Consider the following 23,839-nt stretch of genomic DNA (forward strand, 5'->3'; position numbering starts at 1 on the left):
CGTGGTCTACTCTCAAAGCTTAGGGCTCATATAGTGGAAATCTAAAATCAGGGACTTGACTAAGTATGCTGCAGTAAGCAGGAAAGTATGTCACCGCCAGAATTTGTTTTACATACATACTAGATGCTAGCAGATGGTGCATCGTTATATTTGGCAGTTTGAGATGACACTTAGGGAAACACAGTTAGGGTGTGAGGGAAGTTCCCGAGGAGCCCCAAGAAGAATCAAAAGTCCTATCATCCTTTGGAGATCGTACCAGACCAATTAAATTCACACACACACTAATGTACACTCACAACTCTGCTATGACAATTAGCCTACATCCTCTCTTAAACAATGAAATAGCCAGAGCGATCACAGTTGGGTGTATAAAGTAAAACGGAACCATAGGACTCATCGCAGCATTAATAGAATAGACACTTGAGCTTCATTAAGTCATGCGGTAGAATCTGTCAAGCACAGTTAGTGGCTGTGTGGCGTCTCATAGGTCAGGAAGACGACCAATATGCTGGTCGCCATGAGACGAACAGCGGTACAGAATCCGAGATGATCACCCGCAGGCATCTGGGGAACTTTGTGAGTTTGGGAAACCGTGACCTAGATCTTAAAGATGGCGCCACTATCCCATTTCCCTCGGAACTAACGTCTAGCCTTTAGGCGAGCATGTTAATGCAGACCGGCATTATTATCACGCTAGTGCACACCAGGAATACAGGAAGAGCCATTCAAGAACAACAGATCTACACCATTACAGTAACCACTGACGACAAGTTAACTGCAAATTCAATGTGTGTGTGCCACCTTTTCCAGTGTAAGATCAACTGCTGTTGACTTAGTGGATGACTTCATCCTTGAGGGTGAAACCTTCAGACATGCTACTGTATGAATCCCATTTTAAAGAGGAGGTAGTAACGATTGCAATACTGTCCTACTAATGTTACATTTCCTGATTAAAGAAATTGAACTTCAAAAATGATACTGTCAAGGTGTTATACTTATGTGACCCACTGGATAGCAATATGGCGATAGCCCCGAGTCCTTTTGATTGAGGAAAAATGATGGCTGAAGTAAGACAGCCTTGAATTATAAACTATATAGGTTACGATGACAGGTGGATGTATACCATCCAAGGATGTAGGCCTAATATTTCTGAAACAAAATTATACTTCTTTATCACAACAAATAATGCCTGGTCATATCATATGACAGTTGATATTGTGAGCTTGGGGTAAAGATTGTTGATTTCTACTGCAGAGAATTGTTTAGCTGGGTAGCTTTTCCATTTGATTACTGCTTTAGGCTAAAAGCTATAGCTTGCCAGTGGCAGGTCACTGGTAAAGCCAGACTCCCAGGCCATGTGCTAGCGGTCATATCTGAAAACAAAATGTCCTTTTCTCCTCTTATATCCCAAGTCCCCACTATGTGTTGCAAAGCGGGAGAGACCGAAAGACGAGATAAATACTCTTGTGATATTAAGACTTGTTTCTCTGTAGGATCAAGAACAGGGGGTGATGTAGAAGCTTTGCAACAACTCAAAACGTAATTTTTTGAGGAAATAGTTGTCAGTAGAAGCTACACAGCAAACCATCTAGGTGCTAGTTCTGTATAACAAGGATCCATTCAAATATCAGGCCTATGCGCTAACTCAGTGGTCACCAGTCAATCTCCAAGGCATTCCTAGTTGATCATTTCTGTAAAAGAAACAACGATAATTTGTTGTATTCGTTTCACGCTGTTGGTGGTAGGTGCACTTGATTCAGCATGCGTGTGATGATAGAACTCCGCCTACCCAGCAGGCCCAGAGAGCAAATCAAGTGCGCCCATAAGCCTACCTCTGGCCAATCAGGTAGCTCAGATTACCATGTCTGCACGGTTTCCTTCAAGCTGTAGACTGTAAAAAGAAGCCCCGAAGTTCGACAGGCACAGCAAAGTTGATACGGTGAGATTACAAAAGGTTTAAAACCATGACTAGAGAGACTCAACGAATACAGCAAAGAGCTGCTGTTTGTGTAAGATCATGTTGAAGTTGTTATTCAGCGTTGTCAACACTTTGTTCAACACCTTCATAAGCCATAAAATTCTTTCTTCCTACTTCCACACGCTGCAACCAGCACTGCAGCTGCAACGAAGGAGTGTAGCAAAGTGTTCCGATAAGCTCGCGTCGTTATTATTGGTGTTTCTCTTTTTTAATATTGAGGAATAGTTCACTTTTTCTGGTGATAGGAGGAACATGAATTGGTGCACGAGGCAGAAATAATTCAGTGCGACTTCGGTTTGGCCATCAGCTGGAAGCCTGTGTCCCCTTTTCTCAGCGGAAGGAAGAAGGGCGGAGGGATGGTCAGAGGCAGCCACTATGCTGCCCCCTTCCCCTCAGACTGACCATCAGATGCAGGCCATCAGTCCAGTTATAACATTTAAATAAATGTTTGACATTTATTATGCTCACAAGTAATACAACAAATTATCTATTACCAGGGTGATCATATATACTACATTTTTAAAATATAATTTCCAAATGGTCTGAGAAGAACAACATTGGCAGGGCAATCCAAGCATAGCCAATATGCAGTGATAATGCAATGGGCCTGTAGCCTGCTTTACAAACCTAATTGCTACCGAAATATTTTTTATATTATGTTCACATTTTTTAAGTCATGCTTTAGCATTTTGACTCAAAGGTTGGTTACCACTGCTGTAACTGTACTGAGCAGATTGAGTGCATTTCAAGGTTCAATTCATTAAAACCCTGCCCCCCAAAAAGTATTTAAAAAAAGTGATTTTGTATCCTAGAAGCACTTCCCTTTTCTTTCTACTAGCTTTCTACTAGCTTTTAAGGAATTGTTTAAATGTTATCAGTGTGTTTCTATTATTGTAGCATTCTAAATGCCCTAACCAGAACTTGTTAAAATGCAAAAGCTGGAGGTTGGGGTAGAAACCTACAGGTAAGTGCAACCAGCGGAAGTTATAGGGGAAAAATACCCACAGTGCAGTGCTGGTACAAACCACCTGGCCCAGTCAGTGCAGGAGAGTTCTGTGAACTATGGTTCCTCCCTCATTTACCCTCTGAGGGCTACTGTGTTCCGTGGAGAGCTGCCTGTATCATACTGAACGCAGCACTTGGCTGGAGTCACCAGATCCAGACACGAACACAACAAAGCCCTTTCATCATTCCTTTTCCTAGAAAAGCTTTTCCGCTTTGCAACAAAAGGAGGACGGGCTTCGGCATGGTGACGGTGAGAAAATCCCCAGGAGATACAAATGCATGTTCATGAGAGTCAGTGTGGGCATGTGTGATTGCGTATGCGAGCAACCGGCAATTCCGTGCCATATAGGCCTAATCCTCACTCGCTTGCACCTTTCTAGGAAAGTGGGGTGACACGTTATGTTTAGAGGTCTTTCCGGGGCTCTGGGTGGACGTGAGGGGAGCAGTGAGAGGATTAGGGGGACAGGAGAGGGCGGGAGGCCAGGGCCCAGGCAGGACTCAAGGTCACATTTTGAGGTATGGCCCAGTTTAACCTTTATTTAACCAGGCAAGTCAGTTAAGAACAAATGTTTATTTACAATGACGGCCTACCCAAAGGCCTCCTGCTGGGATTAAAAAAAAATATATACAGTGGGGAGAACAAGTATTTGATACACTGCCGATTTTGCAGGTTTTCCTACTTACAAAGCATGTAGAGGTCTGTAATTTTTATCATAGGTACACTTCAACTGTGAGAGACGGAATCTAAAACAAAAATCCTGAAAATCACATTGTATGATTTTTAAGTAATTAATTAGCATTTTATTGCATGACATAAGTATTTGATACATCAGAAAAGCAGAACTTAATATTTAGTACAGAAACTTTTGTTTGCAATTACAGAGATCATACATTTCCTGTAGTTCTTGACCAGGTTTGCACGCACTGCAGCAGGGATTTTGGCCCACTCCTCCATACAGACCTTCTCCAGATCCTTCACGTTTCGGGGCTGTCGCTGGGCAATACGGACTTTCAGCTCCCTCCAAAAATGTTCTATTGGGTTCAGGTCTGGAGACTGGCTAGGCCACTCCAGGACCTTGAGATGCTTCTTACGGAGCCACTCCTTAGTTGCCATGGCTGTGTGTTTCGGGTCGTTGTCATGCTGGAAGACCCAGCCACGACCCATCTTCAATGCTCTTACTGAGGGAAGGAGGTTGTTGGCCAAGATCTCACGATACATGGCCCCATCCATCCTCCCCTCAATACGGTGCAGTCGTCCTGTCCCCTTTGCAGAAAAGCATCCCCAAAGAATGATGTTTCCACCTCCGTGCTTCACGGTTGGGATGGTGTTCTTGGGGTTGTACTCATCCTTCTTCTTCCTCCAAACACGGCGAGTGGAGTTTAGACCAAAAAGCTCTATTTTTGTCTCATCAGACCACATGACCTTCTCCCATTCCTCCTCTGGATCATCCAGATGGTCATTGGCAAACTTCAGACGGGCCTGGACATGCGCTGGCTTGAGCAGGGGGACCTTGTGTGCGCTGCAGGATTTTAATCCATGACGGCGTAGTGTGTTACTAATGGTTTTCTTTGAGACTGTGGTCCCAGCTCTCTTCAGGTCATTGACCAGGTCCTGCCATGTAGTTCTGGGCTGATCCCTCACCTTCCTCATGATCATTGATGCCCCACGAGGTGAGATCTTGCATGGAGCCCCAGACCGAGGGTGATTGACCGTCATCTTGAACTTCTTCCATTTTCTAATAATTGCGCCAACAGTTGTTGCCTTCTCACCAAGCTGCTTGCCTATTGTCCTGTAGCCCATCCCAGCCTTGTGCAGGTCTACAATTTTATCCCTGATGTCCTTACACAGCTCTCTGGTCTTGGCCATTGTGGAGAGGTTGGAGTCTGTTTGATTGAGTGTGTGGACAGGTGTCTTTTATACAGGTAACAAGTTCAAACAGGTGCAGTTAATACAGGTAATGAGTGGAGAACAGGAGGGCTTCTTAAAGAAAAACTAACAGGTCTGTGAGAGCCGGAATTCTTACTGGTTGGTAGGTGATCAAATACTTATGTCATGCAATAAAATGCTAATTAATTACTTAAAAATCATACAATGTGATATTCAGGATTTTTGTTTTAGATTCCGTCTCTCACCGTTGAAGTGTACCTATGATAAAAATTACAGACCTCTACATGCTTCGTAAGTAGGAAAACCTGCAAAATCGGCAGTGTATCAAATACTTGTTCTCCCCACTGTATATATAGTGGGGAGAAGAAGTATTTGATACACTGCCGATTTTGCAGGTTTGCCTACTTACAAAGCATGTAGAGGTCTGTAATTTTTTATCATAGGTACACTTCAACTGTGAGATACGGAATCTAAAACAAAAATCCAGAAAATCACATTGTATGATTTTTAAGTAATTAATTTGCATGTTATTGCATGACATAAGTATTTGATACATCAGAAAAGCAGAACTTAATATTTGGTACAGAAACCTTTGTTTGCAATTACAGAGATCATACGTTTCCTGTAGTTCTTGACCAGGTTTGCACACACTGCAGCAGGGATTTTGGCCCACTCCTCCATACAGACCTTCTCCAGATCCTTCAGGTTTCGGGGCTGTCGCTGGGCAATACGGACTTTCAGCTCCCTCCAAAGATTTTCTATTGGGTTCAGGTCTAGAGACTGGCTAGGCCACTCCAGGACCTTGAGATGCTTTTTACGGAGCCACTCCTTAGTTGCCCTGGCTGTGTGTTTCGGGTCGTTGTCATGCTGGAAGACCCAGCCACGACCCATCTTCAATGCTCTTACTGAGGGAAGGAGGTTGTTGGCCAAGATCTCGCGATACATGGCCCCATCCATCCTCCCCTCAATACGGTGCAGTCGTCCTGTCCCCTTTGCAGAAAAGCATCCCCAAAGAATGATGTTTCCACCTCCATGCTTCACGGTTGGGATGGTGTTCTTGGGGTTGTACTCATCCTTCTTCTTCCTCCAAACACGGCGAGTGGAGTTTAGACCAAAAAGCTCTATTTTTGTCTCATCAGACCACATGACCTTCTCCCATTCCTCCTCTGGATCATCCAGATGGTCATTGGCAAACTTCAGATGGGCCTGGACATGCGCTGGCTTTAGCAGGGGGACCTTGCGTGCGCTGCAGGATTTTAATCCATGACGGCGTAGTGTGTTACTAATGGTTTTCTTTGAGACTGTGGTTCCAGCTCTCTTCAGGTCATTGACCAGGTCCTGCCGTGTAGTTCTGGGCTGATCCCTCACCTTCCTCATGATCATTGATGCCCCATGAGGTGAGATCTTGCATGGAGCCCCAGACCGAGGGTGATTGACCGTCATCTTGAACTTCTTCCATTTTCTAATAATTGCGCCAACAGTTGTTGCCTTCTCACCAAGCTGCTTGCCTATTGTCCTGTAGCCCATCCCAGCCTTGTGCAGGTCTACAATTTTATCCCTGATGTCCTTACACAGCCCTCTGGTCTTGGCCATTGTGGAGAGGTTGGAGTCTGTTTGATTGAGTGTGTGGACAGGTGTCTTTTATACAGGTAACGAGTTCAAACAGGTGCAGTTAATACAGGTAATGAGTGGAGAACAGGAGGGCTTCTTAAATAAAAATGAACAGGTCTGTGAGAGCCGGAATTCTTACTGGTTGGTAGGTGATCAAATACTTATGTCATGCAATAAAATGCAAATTCATTACTTAAAAATCATACAATGTAATTTTCTGGATTTTTGTTTTAGATTCTGTCTCTCACAGTTGAAGTGTACCTATGATAAAAAATTACAGACCTCTACATGCTTTGTAAATAGGAAAACCTGCAAAATCGGCAGTGTATCAAATACTTGTTCTCCCCACTGTATATAGGACAACACACACATCACGACAAGAGAGACACCACAATACTACATAAAGAGAGACCTAATACAACAACATAGCATGGCAGCAACACATGACAACACAACATGGCAGCAGCACAAAATGGCAGCAGCACAAAGCATGGTACAAACACTATTGGGCACAGACAACAGCACAAAGGGCAAGAAGGTAGAGACAACAATACATCACACAAAACAGCCACAACTGTCAGTAAGAGTGTCCATGATTGAGTCTTTGAATGAAGAGATAAAATTGTCAAGTTTGAGTGGTTTTTGCAGCTCGTTCCAGTCGCTAGCTCCAGCGAACTGAAAAGAAGAGCGACACAGGGATGTGGGCGCTTTGCGGACCTTTAACAGAATGTGACTGGCAGAACGGGTGTTGTATGTGGAGGATGAGGGCTGCAGTAGGTATCTCAGAATAGGGGGGAGTGAGGCCTGAGAGGTTTTTATAAATAAGCATCAACCAGTGGGTCTTGCGACGTGTATACAGAGATGACCAGTTTACAAAGTGCAGTGATGTGTCCTATAAGGAGCATTGGTGGCAAATCAGAAGGCCGAATGGTAAAGAACATCTAGCCACTCGAGAGCACCCTTCCCATCTGATCTATATAGTACGTCTAAGTAGTCTAGCATGGGCAGGATGGTCATCTGAATCAGGGTTAGTTTGGCAGCTGGGGTGATAGAGGAGCGATTACGATAGAGGAAACCAAGTCTAGATTTATCCTTAGCCTGCAGCTTTAATATGTGCTGAGAGAAGGACAGTGTACCGTCTAGCCATACTCCCAGGTACTTGTATGAGGCGACCACCTCAAGCTCTAAACCCTCAGAGGTGGTAATCACACCTGTGGGGAGAGAGGCATTCTTCATACCAAACCAGTAGCTACAAGCTGCCAGCCAGCTATGTGGCCTATCCCTGCACAGAGCAAGGAGCTTAGTGAGGAGGAAGAGAACGGTTCAAAGCCAGAGTCAGGTCATAACACCAACCCAAAAAACTGGTACTTCCAAATAATCATTGCCTCAGTTCTCCAGTCTATCATCGACATCCCATAAAAAAAACATATGATCAAAAATAACTCAAATGCTAATAGGCTAGTAGGCCTGTTCGTATGAAACGAATTAGAGGGCTGATAGCTGCATCTGGATTGAGTTTCTTTTAACGGCCTCACCAGTATAAATCCACTTTTTAGAGCTGAAAGACAATGTCCAGAACTTCCCATATTTAAGTAAATAAGTAATCGTTTTAGTGAAAATATGATATACAGTGCATTCCGAAAGTTCAGACCACTTGACATTTTCACATTTTGTTATGTTGCAGCCTTATTCTAAAATTGATAAAATGGTTTGTTTTCCTCATCAAACTACACACAATACCCCATAATGACAAAGCAAAAACAGGTATAGAAATTGTTGAAAATTTAATAAAATAAATAAAAATAAAACTACATTTACATAACTATTCAGACCCTTTACTCAGTACTTTGATGATGAAGTCAAAGATTTTGTGGTGACGTTTTCCCTAAATCAATGCTTATAACAAATCTAGTTCTAGTACCAGCCATAGAGCCAGCTGGCTAATCTTTTGAATATGGTATAGTTTAAAAAAATCCAGCAACAATAGATAACATTAGCTAGCTAGATAAGGTTAGCAAGATAGCTAGCTACACAGAGCGGTCAGTGCACTATTTGTTGATGTTCATCAACTCCACATGGAAATACCCACACCCATGAATATGTTTAAGTAGCCTTTGTCATTCCTTGGAGGTGGAACCTGAACATGCATTTCATCTCACTTTACGCTGAAGGAATTAAAAGAAAAATAGCTTTGACTGAGTTGGAACTTGTTTTGTTCCATAGGCTATTACATGAAAATGACAAAGATAGGGGCCCAAAAATCCCCCAGAGATTGGCATGATTACACGAGCAAATGTCCCAAAGCTGCTGGGCTTTGATGGCATCTCATGGATTCAGTTTGTCTAGCAACTAAAAACTGCTGCACGGGCACACACAGCATCACGCACAGCTTGACCTTCAGCCTGACACATTTGTGTGGCTTATTCTGCTGTCACCACAGTCCCTCCAGCCCCACTCCTCAGTACCACCCCTTATCATACCATCACATCAACAACAAATAACCTACGTTAACCTCAATATGGGCAGCCACTTCCGTTGAATTCAGTAGGACGCACCGTCACTTGTGACTTGTCTTTCTGGGATTAGTCTACTTTCAAAATTGAATAACAATAATTCTAGAGGGAAAAAACCTGCTTTTTGCTTTTAGACATGTAGGCAGGTGGAGGTGGTGGACTAAGGCAGTATTTTCTCAGACTCATGCACTCTATGACCTGGGGGAGGTAAGTAAGTAATATAATGCTCTAGATTCACAATAGATTAAAGCATTACCAGCTCTTCTAATAAGAACGTGGTTTGAAACAGGGCAACGTTCAGTAGAGTACAACGTTGTGGAGCTTTCAGATATATTGATGTAGATTATGTAGAGAACAGTCCTCACTGACATTTAACAGTCCTCACTGACACATATTTTATTTAACCTTTATTTAACTAAGCAAGTCAGTTAAGAATAACTTCTAATTTACAATGACTGTCTACACCGGCAAAACCCGGACGACACTGGGCCAATTGTGCGCCGCCCTATGGGACTCCCAATCACGGCCGGTTGTGATACAGCCTGGATTCGAACCAGGGACTGCAGTGACACCTCTTGCACTGAGATGCAGTGACTTAGACCGCTGCGCCACCCGGGAGCCCTAAATGTCTGCCAAGCTCGTAGTGTCATACCCAAGAAGACTCGAGGCTGCTTTGTCATTATGGGGCAGTGTGTAGATTGATAATCAATTTTAGAATAAGGCTGTAACGTATCAAAATTTAGAAAAGGCAAGGGGTCTGAATACTTTCAGGATTTCACTATCTAGCCTTATTTTACTTGTTGATCTATTTCAGATCTGTGCTGCTGAGTTGGATGAAGGACGGGAGACGATCAAAGGAAGCCAGAACCAGCACCAGAAACATGCAAACATTTACCCGAGTGCCTCGTTGGCGTGTTGAAGTTCTTTGCACGTTAATAGTTCCCTGTCTGTAGAACTTCCCTGAGGCATTTGTTCTATTTATAGAGAATCGAGGCATCTGCAAACTAGCTAACTAGTGTGTCCGTTTTCCATCTCTCAACTCTGTCGTCCACTGACATACTCCTGATGTCGAACAGTGCTCAAATGGGATGAACTGAGAACAGGCACAGTGGCACACTGTTTTTCATGATAGGTTGGTTATGTGGACACGCGTAGGCGTAAGCATGCTAGTGTGGCGTATGTGTGGTGTTGCTGATGTGCTCTGTCAGAGATCGCATTGAGTCACACCTGCGGTGAGTGCGCTAGACTACACTGCCAATCTGGTCGATGTGTTACCCGCTCTTCCGGTGTTTTCCTGAGTGAAAGAATAAAAAGGAAAAGAGAAGAGAAGCGGCACATAACAGCCTGATGAACCAGAGAGTGAGAGGGGGGGAAAGAGAAGAAAGAAAATAGAAACTTTAAGAGAGGTGTGTGCCGAAGCAAGAAATATACCCAAGACACGGAGATTGTGAGACGAAAAGATGAAAAGACTCTAGAGGTGGAAACACATGGAGAGAGAGTCTAGAAATAAGGGGCAGAGAAGAGAGGAGAGAGAAAAAATAGATTACACAAGATTGAGATGAATGCAGTCTCCCACCTACTACAGGGCTGTCTGTGTTACTAGGACTCCTGTTAACACAGACAATCTAAGTGAGTGAGTCGTACGTACGCTTATCAGACGCTCCATCTCCAGCACGTCCCTGATATGTTTCTGGTTGCCGTGAATCACGAGTGTATGGGCAAGGTTAGTAACTAGTGGCGTTACAGCCTTCGGATAGCTAGTCTGACTGCATGCCAACGTGTGACAACTAGCTTAGAGCAGCTCAACACTCCCAGGTGGTCCTGGAGAACACATGTCACTGTCCAACTGACAAGAACTGGATTGAAGCCTGCAGATTTTTCCTAAAGCATACTATAGCAGACAACACATGGTGTGCGTTTGCCCGGTTATTGGCAAAAGATCTGATCTGATTGGTGAAAAGACCAATTAGTGGAAAAAATATCAGAATTGAGCTGCCTGTGTGTGGGCAGAGTAGAGTAGGATACATGAAAAAAGCTTTTTTTTTTCTTTCCCTAAGCTGCTGAAATATATATAATTATAAAAATATATATTTTTCATATGTTTAAAAAATAAACTGTTTTAGTGTGGGGAAAACAACCAGGTTCTATTTTGTATTTGTTGTGTTGGGGTAATTTATCTCTTTAAGAACACCACACCACTGGGCCCCACACACTGTACTGAAAAACAAGTGGGCTATTATTCTTAACAGTATTTCATCCCAAAATTAAAAATGAAAATGAAACCAATGCACCACAAACACATACAGTCCATTGGGGAGGAGGAACATAGAAAACGAGACAGCACCACCAACCTATAACTGGAGAACGCAACGGCCTGCCCCCGTTAAAAAGGCCATATGAACACGCTCCCGGACACGTCCATGACACACCTGACATATATCCGGAATAGGCACACTGCATGTCTTTGACTGTGGTAAGGCGATAACTGTGTGTGCTTATGTGGGAGAGAGAGGAGAGCATGGCACTTGCAACGGCAGGATAGTGGGTTCCATTCCCAGGACCACCCGTATGTAAAATGTATGCGTGCATGACTAAATCACTTTGGATAAAAGCATCTGCTAAAATGGCATACATTATTACAGCGAGAGAATGTGAGCAAAAACACTGAAGATGAGCTCAAATGGGGAAGGATGAAGGGAGAGGTGTGTGCAGAAAGAGAGCAAGAAGGAACAGAAAAGAAGAGAATTTAAGAGGGAAAATTGTTTGAGGGACAGAGAGCGAGAGGGTTGGTGGGTTGGGGGGGGGGGGAACGTGGCACCCTGATTAAAATAACACTCCCCCTGCCACCACCGCAAGGGCTCCTTCCTCTTACTTCTCTGCCGTCAGTCTGGGCCCCCCAGGCCCTCCCAACATTGAGAGACACTTCACAAGAAGCACACTCGCTGCTATTCCGGGCCGGCCTCACACTCCTCCCCCCCATTTACCCAAAGACTGTTGGTCTACCAGAGAAAAGAAGATAATAGCTGCTAAGTAGGGAGCGTTCACTAATTATTTCCTGTACACACCTCTCAGGCAGTCCTCTTTAAACAGCAACAGTGAGCAGCAGACAGCTGTTTGGGTGCATGGCTGGCCTGTATCTCGTCTTGAGTGGGAGGAAGGAACAGAGGAGCTCTTGTGTAGCCAAGCAGGGCCTGACGGACTGACTCTTACCTCATCAGCTCAGCTGGCTCTGGAAACGCCACTGTCATGCAGACATTTCAGCCAAAGAGAAAAAAAAACCACTGCTCTCAGATACGCTTCGCTTTTGCGTGGGCACACGCCTGTTTTCGCAGGAAATGGCCAACCAATCAGCATCGCTTTGTCTGTTTGCGTGTGTAGGAGTATGTGGTTGGGTGGTTGTGTACACACAGTACAAAGTGCAATGTGTGTGTGCAACTTTGTTTTGGTCTTACTGCTACAAAAACACAAAAAGCCAAAACACCACCATGTACAAAAAAAATTGCTCCAGCAGTCTCAGTTAGAAAACACTGGACAACCTGTGACCCCCGAATGACATCCTCCTTAGCTAACCCTATTAAAGTGAATAAATACCCTCCATTCAAAACTGGATCTCACTTGCACATTCCTTCCACCAAGCAAAGCAAGTCAGACTGATTTCATTGCATGTCTGCATTGCTGAGATGCTTTGGACATAAGAATTTGGACTGGAAACTGAATGAACACGGCTTTGACAGCGAGGGTGAATCTCAATGGGCATCTATCTTTGCATCGTTCCTTTATCTGAATTTGCAGACCAAGAAAACTTAGCCCAGACTCTAGATTCAGACCACATTTGACAGAAGAACAACTTTCTTGCAACACACACACACACACACACACACACACACACACACACACACACACACACACACACACACACACACACACACACACACACACACACACACACACACACACACACACACACACACACACACACACACACACACACACACATCCTAACTAACAAAGATTTTCACCAAGCATTCATAATGTATAAACACAACACATGTCTTACCTCCTAGGTGATGGTAGGCTGAAGGCCGAAAGTAGAAGTTGTCCCTCCGTCTGTCTGTACACTCTCGCTCTCTCTCTCTCTGGGGACGAGCCTACCCTCAGGGACAGTAGGGTGTACGGCTGGGTGGGGGGGGGGGGGGTAGGAAGGTCAGAGGTCACGCACGGACTGGATGGCGGCAGGCCCCGGTCCGTGGCGAGGCGCAGCCCCGGCTAAGAGTCCATTATGTCGCTGTGGGATGGTGCGGAAAGGTCAGTGGGTCACATGGTCTCGCACGTCCCCGTCCATGGGAAACCACACACACCCAAGGAGTCTATTTCAGGAAACTGCCTGAGAGAAAAAAGCACACCCCCAGAATCAATACCATTGCATAACAATTAATGTCAATATATGGTCATATTTACTGGAAGTTGTAATCAAGGTTGGTCCTACTTGACGAAGAACACTGTACAACATCGATGCTGTATTAGTCCTACTATCAAATTTGGTAGCGTGGGTTGCGGAGACAGTGCAACACCTACACTTTCTTCCTCTCCCCCTCTCTAACTCTCACCGACTGAAAACATAACCCTCTGTTCTTGGTACACATACAACCACCGTAATCATGACACCCTGATGAGTGATGGGGTCAGAGTGAGAAAGCAGAGTGCTCAGCAGGGGGCCAACTGCCTCCCAGCCCTTATCTCCAACAAGCATTAATATCTAATGAGGTAAAACATTGAGACAGCGCTTTGAAAGATAGTAGGAATTTGTGATAGTTGGTGGGCTTGAGAACGTCCTTAAGTGCAGTCCACCAGTCAGTTTTTCTGTAAAGTCAAGTGCCACGGCCACCTCCACAGACAAATCGGACAATTCTACAACCTGAGGGGGAAATGATCCCTAATAAAATGAAACCTGTAGGGATGTCGTTTTACAGTGACCGTGCGTACAATGCATTGAGAAAGTATTCATTCACCTTGACTTATTCCACATTTTGTTTTGTTACAGACACAACTCAAAATGGATAACAAAAAAAATACCCCATAATGACAAAGTGAAAACATGTTTTTGGAAATCTTTGCTAATGTATTGAACATTTAATACAGAAATATCTCATTTATATACGTTTTCATCTTTGGCAGCGATTACAGCTGTGAGTCGTTCTGGGTAAGTCCATAAGAAATTTCTACACCTGAATTCCTGGAATTATTTTTGCACGTTAATCTTTTCACCATTCTTCAAGTTCTGTCAAGTTGGTTGCTGATCATTGCTAGACAGCTATTTTCAAGTCTTGCCCTAGATTTCCATGGCGATTTATGTCAAAACTGCAAAAAGACAACTGAGGAAAATTCAATGTCGTCTTGGTAAGCAATTCCAGAGTATATTTGGCTTTGTGTTTTAGGTTATTGTCCTGCTGAAAGGTGAAATTGTCTCCCCGTATCTTTTGGACAGCAGACTGACACAGGTTTTCCTCAGGGATTTTGCCTGTTCTACTACAGTGCATTATTGCTCAACAGGATGCATGTTTTGGAATATTTTTATTCTGTACAGGCTTCCTTCTGTTCACTCTGTCATTTAGTTTAGTATTGTGGAGCAACTACAATGTTGTTGATCCATTCTCAGTTTTCTCCTATCACAGCCATGAAACTCTAAACTGTTTAAAAGTCACCATTGGCCTCATGGTGAAATCCCTGAGCTGTTCCCTTCCTCTCCAGCCACTGAGTTAGCCTGTATCTTTGTAGTGGCTGGGTGTATTGATACACCATCCAAAGTGTCATTAATAACTTCACCATGCTCAAAGGGATATTAAAATGTCATCTTTTTTCATTTGCATTTTTGCAAGGCATTGGAAAACCTACCTGGTCATTGTGGTTGAATCTGTGTTTGTAATTCACTGCTCGACTGAGGGACCTTGCATAAAATTGTATCTGTGGGGTACAGAGATGATGTAGTCATTCAAAAATCATGTTAAACACTATTATTGCCCATACAGTAGAGTGAGCCTATGCAACTTATTATGTGACTTGTTAAGCATATTTTTAGTTACAGTCTCATTTTTAGTTACAGTTACAGTCCCATCGCTGCATCTCCCGTACGGACTCGGGAGATGTGAAGGTCGAGAGCCATGCGTCCTTCGAAACACAACCCGCCAATCCGCACTGCTTCTTGACGCACTGCTCGCTTAACCCGGGAGCCAGCCGCACCGTACAGCTGGCGACCTGAAGTCAGCGTGCATGCGCCTGGCAGGGCGCAGGGCATCCCAGCCGGCCAAACCCTCCCCTAACCCGAACGACGCGGTGCCAATTATGCGCCGTCTCATGGGTCTCCCCGGTCTGCTGCGACACAGCCCAGGATCGAACCCGGATCTCTAGCACTGCGACGCAATGCCTTAGACCGCTGCGACACTCCGGGAATTTCTCCGGGAATTTCTAACAACAAAATTCCACTTCGACATTATGGGGTTATTGTGTGTAGGCCAGTGACACAAAATCTCAATATAATACATTTTCAATTCAGGCTGTAACAACAAAATGTGGAAAAAGTCAAGGGGTGTGAATACTCTCTGAAGGCACCGTACATACTAGAGGTCGACCGATTATGATTTTTCAATGCCGATACCGATTATTGGAGGACAAAAAAAGCCGATACCGATTAATCGGCCGATTTATAAAAAATAAAAATAAATTATATATATATATCATACACACACACACATTTTTGTAATAATGACAATTGCAACAATACTGAATGAACAATGAACACTTTTATTTTGACTTAATATAATACATAAATACACACACGCACACAGCTCTGAAGTGACAATGATACTGAAGAGTCTGCTTAGGAGACAAATACTCTCAACTGTTTGAATAAAAATAGAGTTTAAGTTACCTGTGATGAATGTTGAAAACAAAAACCTTAATTTCTATATGCAGGAAATCCTATTTTAATAATGGGCATGGTAAGAATTGACAACCAAAGTGCGAGTCATAATTCCCATGACACCTAGCAAAATCTGAAAAGCGGTTCCTTCATTTATTGCATAGGATATTTTTAGATTCACTTAAAATAAGGTCTGTGTTTCGTGTAGGCTTACACCGCCAATTTTATAACTGTGTAGATATCCATAGGACAAGGTAACTATGATCAATATTGGCTAAATATAAGCAAAGATAAAAAAAAATTGTAGAGTGGATTTATGAAAATATGTTGACAAACGTTACCTTATCCTAGTGAGATTTACACGGGTATCGAAACGCCGAGGCGGTTTAAGCCTGCACGAAACACAGACCTTATTTGAAGTAGATCAAGACATTCTCTATGGAAGACATGAACGGTAAAATAACGAAGGAACCCCTTTCAAATTCAGCCGCAAATTATTACAGGAATTATAACGCATCGACTATTTCTCTCTAAACCATATACCTTTGGCTAATCTGGAAACTATCACCTCGAAAACAAGACGTTTATTCCGTTCCGTATTTTATCTAACGGGTGGCATCCATGAGTCTAAATATTCCTGTTACATTGCACAACCTTCAATGTTATGTCATAATTAGTTCGCAAAGAGCCAGACTGTTGCATATACCCTGACTCTGCGTGCAATGAACGCAAGAGAAATGACACAATTTCACCTGGTTAATATTGCCTGCTAACCTGGATGTTTTTTAGCTAAATATGCAGGTTTAAAAATATATACTTGTGTATTGATTTTAAGAAAGGCATTGATGTTTATGGTTAAGTACACATTGGAGCGATGACAGTCATTGATTGATTGTTTTTTATAAGATAAGTTTAATGCTAGCTAGCAACTTACTTTAGCTTACTGCATTTGCGTAACAGGCAGGCTCCTCGTGGAGTGCAATGTAATCAGGTGTTAGAGCATTGGACTAGTTAACTGCAAGGTTGCAAGATTGGATCCCCCGAGCTGCCCCTAAACGAGGCAGAACGTTCCTAGGCCGTCATTGAAAATAAGAATGTGTTCTTAACTGACTTGCCTAGTTAAATAAAGATTCAATAAAGGTGTAAAAAAATATATATATATATATAAAATTGGCAAATCTGCGCCCCAAAATACCGATTTCCGATTGTTATGAAAACTTGAAATCGGCCCCGATTAATCGGCCATTCCGATTAATCGGTCGACCTCTAGTACATACCCCAACCAGAAGCCATGGATTACAGGTAACATCCACATTTAAGGACCGGGAAACTAATTTGGACGCTTGTAAGAAATCCCGCTACGACCTCCGAGCCATTACACAGGCAAAACGTCAATACAGGACTAAGATCGAATCCTACAATGCCGGCTATGACGAATGTGGCAGGGCTTGCAAACTATCATGGATTACAAAGGGAAACCCAGCCCAGAGCTGCCCAGCAACAAGAGCCTGCCTGGTGAGTGTTGCTTCTGAAGCAAGCAACACTAAACCATGCATGAGAGCACCAGCTGTACCAAAACGACTGTGTGATCTTGCAGCCGATGTGAGTTTAACACATTTAACACTAGAACCTTCCCTGACTTTTCCTAAATGTTTTTATTTTACATTGCTAATTTCTCAGAACTATGAAATCACAAACAGAAAAGTATTGAGCCTTTTTACCGTTTTTTCCACCCACACTTTTACCAAACTTAACTCGCCAAGACAACGCACAGTAGAACGTTGGTACCCAGACAGACGCCGATGCTTCTCTCTCTCTCCTCACTGAATGAATGGCCGTTAATTTAAATTAGAATAATATAAGAATAAGAATTTGTAAATAAGAATTTGAACTTAAATAAGAACTTAAATAAAGGTAACATTTTTTATATAATAATAATAATATTATTATTATTAATAATTCAATTTGGCCTAAATGAATGAGGGTGAAGTGGTTGATTTAATAAAAAAAATATTGTGTTATGCCTATTTATCAGCAGCAAAAAATTTGACCAGGTGACCTTGCAGGTTGATATCATTCACTTTTACTTTATAAAAATAATCTGTTATGGGACTGTTTTATTTACTATAACTAATCAAATGTATTGTAAGGGAAACAAAAACATGCTGTGTGTTGCAGTAGGCCTTTAGAATAATGCTAAACATATTCTTGACTCTATCCAAGCTGATGAGTGGGAAACAAACGTGTCAGTCAGCCTGCACAGCCTAAACTATACCACCTTTAAACTATAGCCAAGATTAAATTGACCATAATCTGATGTGTCAAATCAAAATCAAATTGTATTTGTCACATGCACAGAATACAAAACAGGTGTAGTAGACCTTACAGTGAAATGCTTACTTACAAGCTCTTAACCAACAATGCAGTTTTAAGAAAATACCCCCCCAAAAAGTAAGAGATAAGAAACAAATTATTAAAGAACAATAGCGGGGCTATTTACAGGGGGCACCAGTACAGAGTCAATGTGCGGGGGCACTGGTGTCGAGGTAATTGAGGTAATATTTACATGTAGGTAGAGGTATTAAAGTGACTATGCATAGATAATAACAGAGGGGGGGGCGGGCAATGTAAATAGTCTGGGTAGCCATTTGATTAGCTGTTCAGAAGTCTTATGGCTTGGGGGTAGAAGCTATTTAGGAGCCACTTGGACCTAGACTTGGCGCTCCGTTATCTCTTGCCGTGCGGTAGCAAAGAGAACAGTCTATGACAAGGGTGGCTGGAGTCTTTGACCATTTTTAGGGCCACCTCTGACACCGCCTGGTATAGAGGTCCTGGATGGCAAGAAGCTTGGCCCCAGTAATGTCCCGTTGGTAGGATAAATGCGCTTTCAGTTCGTCCCATTTATTTTCCAGAGATTGAACGTTAGCTAGCAGGACGGAAGGCAAGGGCAGATTATCAAAAGGTTGATATAGTATCTAAATTGACTTGCATATGTCAAAATGTTGTATTATCAAAATGTATATATTTTTGGGGTGGTGACCCCAAGTGAGTACCAAAAAAGAAATAATAATAAATACATATGTTGGCAGTTGAGGAATGCCCAAGGGGCCCCCAGGGAGCTCGATGAATCAAACCGATTCACAGACAGGATTGACTGTACACCCACCTAGTGTAGGGTTAGGACCGGAGAGAAACACCACTCCATTCTTCGCCATGCCCTCACAAATGATTCCTTTGTCCTTAGATAATACACACTTCAGACTTCCTGGGATATAAACCACCAAGAGATATACATGAAGAGGCTTATACTATACATATATATACTTAAATATATATACTTATACTATACACACACTACTATACATAGCTAAAAAGCCATACAACCCTAGCTTGCATTTATTTGATCATTGTAGATTTTATTTACATACTGCCCCCCCCCCCCAAAACCCAGGGAGGACAGTCATTGATACAGACCAGTCCTTTCACTTAGGCCTAATGTAGATGGTCAATGTTGTAAGGTTCATTACCGTATCTGAATTGTCATTAAAAACAGGCAATTTTCCATGGTACAACATTGCGTCAGAATTGCACCATGGCTGTGATATGACTGTGATCCATTAATTGGGTGAACTTTTCTGAACGACAAACTGCAGAGAAAATGGAAGTGGTCCAGTTCACCCAGTCGAGTAATTGCTGATTCATGCGCCAACAGTACAGCGAGGCCTTTCACTGATGTGGTCATAATGAAGTCATCACGCCACTGTTAGAAAAACAAGGGCGATTGAATGGGCAATCTTTATTAATCATGAGCACTTGAACACAGACAACTGGCATTGTTTCTTTGCGCAATTGTTCCACGTGTCCGGACAAAACCCATTAAGAGGTGACGTTTAAGGGCAGTACTATTGGTACTGACTAAGGCTTTGCTTTAAGTGTTGTAACATGCAATGCTGCTTGTCTTGATCTCCCGTTATTTGAATCTTGTAAGTAGCCTACTCGACAAATATATTTTAAAAAGGCCCTGCGTGTAGTAAAAGATATAGGCCTAATTAGATCCTGCTGATTGAACATTCACAAACTCTTCTTTGTATCGCTAACCTTCACTTGTAGTAAAAACTGAAGGTTTGCATGAAATTGTGAACCTACTTTCATCCACAACATACTGTATTTCAATAGAAGATACTAAAGAATGTTCCTTCACAGTTGGTAACAGATAGAGGACCATCATTCAAAGCAAGGCTTAAATGTACAAAGTCGTAGCAGGAAATTTGATAAAGTACTACAGGGACCAATGTTCTCTCTATCAATTGGAGGAGGTGGATGATATGACAAAGATGAGTGGGCTCGAAATAATTGCCTCAGGTAGAAACCGGGGATGTGCACGGTTATTTGAATATCCAAATGGACGTTAGTATTCGAGTACTTGTGTGGGTATTCATTTTTGCAGCGAAAGAATGTATAGTTCTATTTTAACACTGAAAAGTCTTTTAAAAAATAAATAAAAACTTTTCAATGCAGTTTATGACATGCAGCCCATAAAAAGAGACCGGTTGCTGTCCGGGATCCTTCATGAGTGCAGCTTGTTATTTACATTGGCCAATCAAAGTGGCAAAGAGGCTCAATGTGTAGCGAGTGTAGTGGGAGTTCACTAATGCAATGCAAGATAGCATTAAATGTACGGAATAAAAAATGAGAAGCAGTAGCTAGGCTAAAATCAAAATGTATCGTTGGTTTGAGGTTAAAACTGCAATATGTAACTTTTTGGGTGACCCGACCAAATTCACAGAAAAATTTGAGTTATAGATCTGTCACTCATTGAAAGAAAAGTATAGGAAGCAGTAGATTGGTTGTAAGTGCGCCATTTCTACGCTTCCTTTGCTTAAGTTTCGTTTTAGCATATTTTACTTTCGGTTTTGTACACCAGCTTCAAACAGCTGAGAATATAATATTTTTGGTAATGGAAAACATATTTCACAGCGGTTTAGATTGTACAATGCTTCTCTAAAATATAATTGCTTGTTTTGTCACAAACTGAAATTAGGCGAACTATTCTAATTTTTGCAACCAGGAAATGGCGGAGCAATTTCTGTATAGTGCATCTTTAATTGATCTGGCCTTAATAATTGTGCTAATAGCTTACTTATTTGGAAGTAATCATCCAATTGTCACCCCATCACTACAGCTACTGGATTCTGAAGGGAGTTCCGGCTGGCATCAGGAGTTGGTGAAGAAAACAGCTATGATGCATTTGGTGAGGCAATTAATTAAAGGAGATTGACAAATATATTGTCACATAGATCATTTGTCACTTATTGTTATCATGACAAAAGAAGTTGACTATTTGACAATCCATTAAAGGTGAAAAATACAAGGAAGAAAATTGTTTAGCCTATACATTGGGTCTGTAAAAGACAAGTCATATCCTGTTTGATTAGCAAACACTAGGCAAGATTATAAAAAACATTTTTGCTCTCAAAATGTGTGGCCTTCTATGGCTCCATATAGGCAATTAGGCATTACTCATGGCATAACATGCTATTGTTTTGATCACGAGCACTTGTTAGTGCCAGAAAAGGCATTGATCCTCTCAGGCAGTCAATGAGATATCAGCACCCTAAGCGGTCAGATATTGACTGAGTCCAAAATGCACTCAGGACTCACTGAGGCATGGGGAGCCAGTCGTTCAGCTTCTGTGAAGAGATTACTGCACTTAATTTAACAACTCCACTTTGCACTGATCAAATAAACTTCCTGATTCGGCCATTCTCACCATTCCCTGTGAGGTTTGTTGAGTGATTCATTATCTAAATGTAAAACACTGAGGGGAGAAGCTTGCCATATAGTGTATGAGAGTGAGTGAAAGTTTGGTGCCTAGTGAATAAGACTCATGTGGTAAAATACATTTTTAAAAATGGGGGAAAACCCACATGGGACTTTATGCTGTTGGTCACAATCAGGGACTTCAGTTCTACAATTAGCGAAGAGCCATTAACCTTAATTGCTCCAGTAAAAACACTAGATGTGTATAAATTGGTCACGTAATGACAGGTATAAAACCATAACCACCGTTGCTATCAGATTTCCATATAATGGCACCAGTCTATGCTAATGAGTAGGCTAATGTGCATGTCAGCATGCAGGGGTCTCTACAAAAGACAAATTATCAAATTTGGGTACATGTAAATAATTCCATTAGCAGTAGATTATTTTTGCATCATACAGGTAGTCAGATTCTTTGAATGATCCCTACATGGTTAAGGCACTGAGATTATCCCACTTATATGACTTACATTTACATGCAATAAGATAATTTGTTGACTAAAAACAGTTCAAATCAATGAAATCACTCATTATGACTTTTTCTATTCATACTTGAAAGCCATTACAACTGTATCAACAGTATTACCATTGTCAGTGGTAGGATTTTGTCATTATTAGTATAATCCCTGTAAATATGTACCTTCTGGTTTCTGTATGGGAGTTCTTTGACAGTCTCTGTGGTTTGGCTGTGTTGTGTTGGGCTGGGCTGGGGTGAGGCAGGGCACAGTGCGTAGGAGGTAGAGAGCCGTGCTCAGTCAGTAGGCCTAACTGCTGCCCTCAGGCCCCGTATCTGACACCAGGTGTGTGATAAGACACTGCGTGTGAAGGCAGGCAGGGCCCCTATAGAGTGGAGCTACACGTTTACTCTCCTTTTCTCCTGCAGGTTCACCTACCTTCTTTTCTGGCGGTTTTCTAACACTGTTGAACTTGCTTCGTATTGCTAGAGAAGTCTGAATGTGATGCAAAGTACAGCAAACACAAATAATTGACAATGTACAATGGATTTAGATTCTCACACCAGCCATTGTTTTTGTTTTTATCCCCAGTCGGTCAAATATTATTAATCTCTTCTCAGCAGTGGTATGATCTGTGAGAATGATTTTACAAATCTGTGACTACAGTGCATTCTGAAAGTATTCAGACCCATTTACTTTTTCCACATTTTGTTACGTTACAGGCTTAATCTAAAATGGCAAAAAAATATATATTAATCTCAGTCTACACACACATACACACAATACCTCACATTGACAAGGCAAAAACAGGTTTAGAAATGTGGGGATTTTATAAATTTAAAAACTGAAAATATCAAATTTACATAAGGATTCAGATCCTTTATTCAGTACTTTGTTGAAGCACCTTTGGCAGCGCTTACAGCCTCGGGTCTTCTTCAGTACATTGGTTTGTCCTTTAAAAAAGTTGCGGCGCAGCTTGCATGGTACCGCAGAATTCTATGGCACGTTATATAAGTGTAAACCATTGGTACCATTAATGCTAGTTAGTGCTAGTTTGACCACCAAAGGGCATCTTTGAGAAGCATTTGATAGCTTTCAATAGTGGCTGTACTAGAGATTTTTTTTTTTTTGTAAGAACATAGTACATGGGATTGATTAAGAAATGTTGCTAAATTAATTTGATTAATATTATGGGGTTTCTATTACAAGAAAAACTAAAAACCCTCTGGGTTTCAGTTAGGATGGAACAGAAAATATGGCGCTGTACAACGTGACGGTCGGGAGTAGGCTACAGTACTGGGCTATTTAGCAATGTCTTCTTGGGTATGACGCTACAAGCTTGGCACACCTGTATTTGGGGAGTTTCTCCCATTCTTCTCTGCAGTTTCTCTCAAGCGCTGTCTCGTTGGATGGGGAGTATCGCCACACAGCTATTTTCAGGTCTCTCTAGAGATGTTCGATTGGGTTCAAGTCTGGGCTCGGCTGGGCCACTCAAGGACATTCAGAGACTTGTCCCGAAGCAACTCCTGCGTTGTCTTGGCTGCGTGCTTAGGGTCGATTGCTCAGTTTGGCCGGGTTGTGGTGGTTCTAAACTTCTTCCATTTAAGAATGATGGAGGCCACTGTGTTCTTGGGGACCTTCAATGGTATATAA

At 42.3% G+C, this 23,839-nt stretch overlaps 1 protein-coding gene across 2 annotated transcripts in view; it reads right to left on the bottom strand.

The window, feature by feature from the left end:
* LOC139551142 (activated CDC42 kinase 1-like) overlaps nucleotides 1–23,839 on the bottom strand; it is a 116,849-nt gene that overhangs the window by 87,845 nt on the left and 5,165 nt on the right. The window contains exons 2-3 of one of the 2 annotated variants that reach the window (XM_071362564.1): nucleotides 14,888–14,956; nucleotides 13,053–13,379 (exon numbers count right to left, since the gene is read on the bottom strand). The gene's annotated coding sequence lies outside the window, so the exon portion shown is untranslated. The remainder of the gene's footprint in view (nucleotides 1–13,052; nucleotides 13,380–14,887; nucleotides 14,957–23,839) is intronic. The other variant, XM_071362565.1, reaches the window with a different exon arrangement.

Source organism: Salvelinus alpinus, chromosome 23, assembly GCF_045679555.1.
Source record: "Salvelinus alpinus chromosome 23, SLU_Salpinus.1, whole genome shotgun sequence".
Lineage (NCBI taxonomy): Eukaryota > Metazoa > Chordata > Actinopteri > Salmoniformes > Salmonidae > Salvelinus > Salvelinus alpinus.